The sequence below is a fragment of the Balaenoptera ricei genome, chromosome 7 (genome assembly GCF_028023285.1).
Source record: "Balaenoptera ricei isolate mBalRic1 chromosome 7, mBalRic1.hap2, whole genome shotgun sequence".
NCBI classification, from domain to species: domain Eukaryota; kingdom Metazoa; phylum Chordata; class Mammalia; order Artiodactyla; family Balaenopteridae; genus Balaenoptera; species Balaenoptera ricei.
The window spans coordinates 121,119,430-121,126,724 of record NC_082645.1 but is presented as its reverse complement, the minus strand read 5'-3'; positions in this window follow the sequence as shown (position 1 = coordinate 121,126,724).

Genomic DNA, 7,295 nt, shown 5'->3' with positions numbered 1-7,295 from the left:
TGACTTGTCAGCCCTGTGGGAGCCACTGCCAGCCGGGAATCTACCCCCAGCCGTCTGCAGTCTCAGTCTCTCTCGCTGATGGACACACAGCCTTTGTTGGCACTCTGTGCCTCAGCGAGTGCAGGAGGACCCTGTAGAGATTCAGCCCATCTCTGCAGGGCTGCAGTGCCCACATGTCCACTCATTTCATGGGTCCCTGTGGCCACCTTAGGCAAGAGCACCGGGATAGCCATTTGCCAATTCCAATCACCTCTGATCCTGGAAGGGGGTTCTTCTGTTGGATATCGAAATGTCCTAGTTTAATGCACCCCTTAAATTTCCATAGTAATTTGCATGGGACCATCTCCTTAACAGATCAGTTTTCTGTTGACCATCTACCTGATCGTATGGCCAGGCCACTGGCCACCACCCATGAGTCAGTAAAAACTCAAACGCAGAGGCAAACAGCATGCAATTCAGCCCATTGAGCTGATTCGTTTTTACCTTCTTTGATCAGATGGTGACCATCCAAGCAGGATGCTGTCCATTCCCCTTGGAACTGCCGTCCGAAAGCCGGGCAGCCCTCTGTTGGTCCGTTGAGAGCTGCTTATCGGGCACCGTCCATGCGGTAGTGGCGTCTGGCGGCTCCTCAGGGGTTCCAAAGTCAGTGCAAGGGGGAAAGAGGCTCCCTGATCGTGGATATTCCTCTGGGAGCATGCACCTGTATAAATAAGTAAATAAAATTTCCATCTTATTCTGGAGCTCTTCCGGTCACTGACCTCCCCACTGGCGGTTTCTTTGGCATCACTTAGGATGTTTCAGAATTACTTTATGTCCCTGGGTAAGAGGAGTGGTCTCAATCAAAGCCCAATAGCTGACCAATCATCTCAGACGGAAATGTTCCGGTCCAGCATCCCAGTGGTCCCCGCTGGGTGGCGCTCACTGACTTTTACTCTAAGGCCCAGTCTGTGCTCCACATGGGGCAATAGTTCTTTTGCCTTATAGTTCAATTTGTCCTTACTGCGCTCCAGCTTCTACCGGACATAATGAAGATGGTAATCCCCTTTCGTCCATCAGGCGCCCTATACTATTTCATATTAATAACCTCTGTGGGCTGGACAATCTCACTGACCCGCATTTAGAACTCCCCAATCAATGTTGGCTGAAGGGTGGGTTTACACGCCTCCTGTTTTACAGGATTAGGTAGGGGATGCCGTCCCCAGTCAGACACAGTACGTATCCCCAGAATACGTCCTGCTGCAGCAGATGCAAACACCTCGCCTGCAGTCTGTTCAAACATTTCAATTTTCATCCAAAGTTTCACCTCAATCTCATCAACTCTTGCATTCCTTTCTCCTCCTAAGATCTAACGTTCGCTTCTATTGGGACTTCACCCACAGGTTTTGGAAACACAGGGCATGGGCTCTAGGTCAAGGGGTCCCAGAAATGAGTCACCTCCGAGTTGCCCCCACCTTCCCACGAGCTTCTGAAGATCTAGAACCAATAGAGATGCTTTTCCCCACTAAAATCCTTTTTATTTTCCCTTAGAAGGTGAGGGCTTCCAAGTTCTTCCATTTGTGGGAAGTGTAATTACAGTATCTTGTTGTCGCAAACAGGGTAATAAAATAATCCAGTACCACAGCAAGAATTTTGTTTTGTCTTCTAAAATAATTTTGATGTTTTTCTCTTTCAGTTTTAATGCTATCATCTAAGTGATCAAACAACATCTCACATGGGGACCTGATAGAATTATAATTCTTAGGATAGAGTTTTATAAATGTACCTGTTATAAATGTGAATCTTATTAGTCCCCCACTGCAGTGAGTAATAAAACAGATGCTGATTGCTGACGGAGACTTCCTGGTGATCTTTGGCTCTGGCCTTTATGCAGGTGACCGTTTTATCAAAGGTATCGCCGCTAAATATCATGGGTGGCCATTTATCCTGACCCTCTAACGGCTTCCCCACTTCCAGGCCTCAAAGCCGACACCCCGAAACTCAAGCTTTGCCTGGGGTTCTCCAGGCCCACAACCTTCCCCGAGTCTGATGCAGAGCTGCCTTGGCATCTTGACAGGAAGATAGTGACCATTTGTGGCAATATTACCTACAAATAGAGGGACCAAGGCCTGCAGTGCCTGGACCCACAGGGGCCTTGCAGCAAGTCCAGGGGATGAGATGGGAGGAGCATTGAAAACCGCTTCTCAGAGTTGCTCACAGGGACAGTGCAGGCGGGACGTGCCCTTCCCTGTCCTCTGCTCAGGTGGTGGTGTGGGGGAGTCCTCGGGATCCCAAGTCTGAAAAGGGGTGCCTGAGGGAGGTCGCCCTGACCCCCATCATTCCCAGCCAGGGAACCGCTCCCAGGAGTCCTGGCCCCTGAAGATGGGGATATGGCTCAGGTTCCCGGGAAGCGCTGCCAGGGATGGGCCCCCTCCTCAGCCCCTGGGCCCCCTGTGGTCTCCAGGGCTGGGGACCTGGGCTGGGAACTAAGGCCAGACTCCGAGGGTTCGGTTGTAAGTTCAATACTTGGACGTGCCTGGGTCTCACCTGTACTCATGTCCTCAGCCCCACAAATGTTAGAGGTGACCCTGGATCCAAGGATCCCAGGATACAGGCGAGAACACTGAGGCTGGTGAGGAAGCCCCGCGAATCTGCACTCAGGCAGCCGGGCTGCGGGACCACGCTCTGGGCTGCGGGACCTCGGGCTATCCTAAAGGCAGGTCAGAGCCTGCCGGCCTGGCACACTGGGCTCCCAGCTGAGGCCAACAGGGCAAAGGCGGGAGGGCTCCAGAGGCTATGGCAGGCTGGGGACAGGGCAGCTGGGGTGTAAAATGTGGAGGTGGTAGGCAAGGCGAGGGGAGATGGGTGCTCTCGTGTGTGTGCTGGCCGAGATGCAGGGAGGGGAGAGGGCAGGGGCCCAGGTCCCAGTTTTGTTTCTCTCGGGTGGCACATCTCACTAACCAAGTGCTTCTCGTCTAGGGGGGCTTGGAAGTTCCTAATAGACACCAGCACTTTGTGATACTATGTGCCAGGCAAACTCTAGGTGATTACCTAAGTCAAATCACTTGCCCCTTGCTATGGTCACAATGTCTGTGTGTCCCCAAAATTCCTATGTTGGAATCCTAACGCCGGATGGGATGGTACTGGGTGGGACCTTCGGGAGCTGATTAGGTCACGACAGTGGAGCCCTCAGGGACGGGATTAGCGCCCTTATGAAAAAGATGCCGGCGATCTCCCGCATCCCTTCCATCATGTGAGGACCCAGCAGAAGACGGTGGTCTGGGAACCAGGAGCCGGCCCCACCAGCACCCGGACCCAGTGGGTACTGATGTCGGGCTCCGTTTATAAACCACCCAGCCTGTGGTTCCGTTACAGCGCCCCACCCGCCTCGGCAGACTGGTACAGTCCTACAGGAAGGAGTCAGGGCCGAGGGACAGCGGCAGGCAGGACAAACCCATGACCCGAGCTGCCTGTGTGCCCCCGGCTGGGTCTCTGTTGAGCATGCTATCCTCACCCTGGTGATCTGGGTCGCAGTGCAGAATTCACATCCCCTTCGTAAATTAACTTTAACCAAACCTTAACCAGAGCTGGACACAGCTGCGTAGTGAGAGGCAGGTGAGGGGGGAGGCAAAGCCCCGGCCCTCCTCCCCCTCCCCACCAGCGCCGGGAGCCGCCCCCGGGCTCTTTTCCTGGAGCCTGAACCGTCTTTGGGGAGGGAAGAGGGGTTGCACCAGAGGCCCCCAGCCCCACAGGGCGCGGAACCTCCTAGGAAAGGAGGGGAGTCGGCGGGGCGGGGCGCTAAGGGGCGGGGCCCTGGGCATGGGCCGGGCCTGGCGCCGAGGGGCGGAACCTGGAGGGGCGGGGACGTGGGCGGCTCCGGTGGCCTGGCCCCGCCCCTCCTCGCCGAAGCTCCGCCCCCGCCTGCCAGGGCTGTCCTGTCCAGCCTCTCCCTGCCCCGTGCGGGGCGCCGGGCTGGGACCAGCAAGTTGAGCATCGCGAAGGACAGCGATTCCGGCCTCCAGTCCAGTGTGTGAGGCGCAAAGACTGCAGAACCGGTACCTGCAGGGGTGGGGGTGGGGTCCGGGGTGTCCTTGAGAAGAGACGGAACCTAGCGTGACCCCTTGGGCAATCCCTCCTGGTCACGGAGGGTCACTCCGCTGCCTCTGCCTGCTCCCTGCTTCCTTCTGGCCCTCACACCCCTCCGCACTGGAACCAGGACACCGTGACTCCTGGAGGCCCCCTTTGTTCCTCCTTAGCCACGCCCCTCTAGAGTGTCCCACTGAGTCCCGTGTTGCCCCTCATCACGGTCGGAGCCCTCATCCTGGCCAACATCTGCCCTTGCCACCCTGGCCCTGGCCATCCCTCCCTTGGACCCCCCAGAGCAGCACGAGGAGAGGCCAGCACGAAGAGTGCCTCCCGGCTCCTCTGACACAAACCCTCCCACACCTTCAGAACACCCATGAGCCCTGCATCCCCCTGCAAGGCCCCATGATCCTATCTGGCCCACTTCCCAGCTTCTCTCCTCCCCGTTCCCTCCATGTGAGGCCTCGGAACGCAGCCCTTGAGGCTCCAGGGTGCACGTTTGGGGTCCAGTGCCTGTCACGGGGCTGGTTTTATCTCTACTTGCTGATGAATAAGTCAACTCAGGTCTGGCCCTCTGGGGGTCACTCGCAGCTCAGGGTTGTATTCCAAGGCGCTGCCTCTTCACGATGACACGGCGGTGACCCCTTCAGGAACCCCCTCCCCGCCCACTGGTCGTCAGGATTGGACCCCGTGGGGCGGACTTCATGCCCTGCAGTTTCCAGAGTGAGGGATGCCGGGCCAGGGTCACACCTCCTTCTGCCGGCCAGCTGCCACTCTGGCCAGCCCGCAGCCCCGAGAGGAGATGGGGGCAGGGGCTGTGGCTGTGATCTTGGCACCCCGAGAAGCTCTGCACTTGAGCCGAGGACAGGACAGCTGCTCTTGACCTCCTTGGCACTGGAGCAGCGGCCAAGAGCACTGATGCCGCCACCGGCCTTGGCCACATAAACAGCCTCTTTGAGGAGCCCGCTGACGGGCCATCTGAAGCGTCCCTGTGCCTGGGCCCAGAGCAGTGTGCCCAGGGGCCAGAGGTACCCCCCCCCCCACCTCACCAGAGCAAGTGCGGGAGGGGGCAGGTGAGCAGCTGCCGGCGGTCAGCGTGGCCGGGGCAGCCAGGTGAGCCTGGACCTCCTGGCAGCGGAAGATCCCGGGGCCAGGCCATGGGTGGGGCACCTGCATGGGCGGAGGGGGGTTTACCAGCAGGCCACGCTGGCCAGGTCCAGGGCCCTGATGCTTTGTTTCAGTGCCAAGAAGTCTGTCTCCCTCAGGTTGAGGCTGGTGGCCAGGCAGGAAAGCAGGTCTGGCCTGGGACACTGCCCTGCCTGCGGCCTGTCCGCCCTCATTCTGCATGAACACATCTCCCTGTGTGTCTGGGGAGGCCAGCGAGGGGCCTGGGTCTCCCGATCCTTCTGCTGGTCACCTGGTCACCTGAGGTTGTCAGGAGAACCCACCGCTACTGCCCCGGCCCCAGTTTGGGGGTTCCGGGCTCTAGCACGAGTCCTCAGGATGGTCGCCTTCCTGGGCTTCTTAGCGCAGGTGTTTGTGCTGATCCAGTCATTTAATTCCAAGCCAGGCCCTCTGGCCCCAGTGGAGTGGACACATCCTGAGATCCATGACGATCTGGGCATAGCAGGGTCCCCCGGAGCTTCCCCTCAGGCCGCGCTGAAATGACACACCTGCTCCTGTAGGTGTTGACCTAGGAGACACTCTGCAGGACCTCGCACGGGGCGTCCTCCCGGCCCTGGGGAAAGGATCCGTCCAGCTCAGTAGCAGCGGGCGGTCACCACCACCTGGTTGACCACTTGATGCGGGTCTCTGCCCACCTACGCCGGCAGTGGCAGAACACACAGCACGCCGGCCCGCTGAGGGCAGACCCAGCGCCGTGAGGAGGCAGACGGAGACACTGGTCACCACCTGGACAGGACACTCCTGCCCGTACCGCAGCCATTGGAGTCGTTCCCGGGGACAGCGGCCACAGACACCGAGGCCAACGGCCTGGGAAGGGGCGGGAAGATGGTGGGAGCTTTAGCGGGCTCAGGGCCAGGACTGCCCCGGCTGGGTTCAGCTTCACCTGGGCCGGGGAGGGAGAGGCCGCCGCCTTTCTCTTCCCCGTCCCCCAGCCCCTCCAGCTTTCTCTCCCTCTCTCTCCCCGACTTCCAGTGCCAGCCCCAGGGCTCCCGGACAACCTGGGTCAGGGTGCCCCCTCCCCTAACCTCAGGGGGTTCCACCAAGGCCCCCTCCAGCCTGTGGACCCGCCACCTCCCCTGCCCCGCCCCGTGAGACGAGGGGCCCCAGCCCTTGGCCTTGTGCCTGGGCATGGACCGTGGCATCCTTCCAGACAGGGGGCTCTGTGGGGGGTCCTTTCTGGACCTCTCCACCCAAGGCTTCCGCTCAGCCCAGGACCTTTGCCGGTCCGCACCTCTGCCCAGTTACCCTGTCCGCCCAGGCCACGTGGCCCCTTGTGAGGTCCATCCTCCTGCAGCCCTAGGCGCAGGGTCCCCAGACTCCTGGGCAGGCAGAGCTGGCCCCCGGTCCTTCCTCAAGAATCCAGGACCCCCAACTGCTCTCGGAGACCCTCTGAGGGACCAGGAGGGCTCCCAGGCCAGCCGTTGGGGCTCCCGGTCTGCAGGAGAGCATGAGGGCCTGGCGCCTCGGGGAGACCAGGCTGACCTGTCGTCTCTCTCTGTTAGCCTCTCTGTCCCTCCTCTCCGGCTCTGCCCTCGTGCTCTCTCCTCATCCTCCTCGGATGCCCCTTCTCGCTCTGCTTAATGTCTTCCTCACTCTCGTCTCTGGCCTGTCCTTCTCTCCTCCCGTCCCCATCACTCTCCCCCCGTTGTTTTCTGTCCCCGCTCCCCCTTTCTTTCCTCCACACTTCCCACCCCCAGGCTCTCTCACCACCCCCATTCCCTCTTGCCTTCTCCTCATCTGTCTCTCATTCTCTCCCATCTCTCACTTTTTCTCTATTCCAGAGACTGTCTCTGGCTACAGGGCCTCCTAACGCCCCAGGCTGAGGCACACGATGGCTCATGGGGCTCCTCCCACCTCTGGCCCTTACAGACGCTCACTCGTGCCACCTGCCAGACACAGAAGTTAACTGTCCCCTCCGCCCCTCCTTACACTTGGACTGAGAGCTCAGGACCAGCTGCCTAACTCAGGCGTGCCCGGGCCTGGGACTGACAAGGCAGATGCGAACCAGCCCTCCATGGCGGCCAGCGTGGCCCCTCCAGGAGCTGCCAACC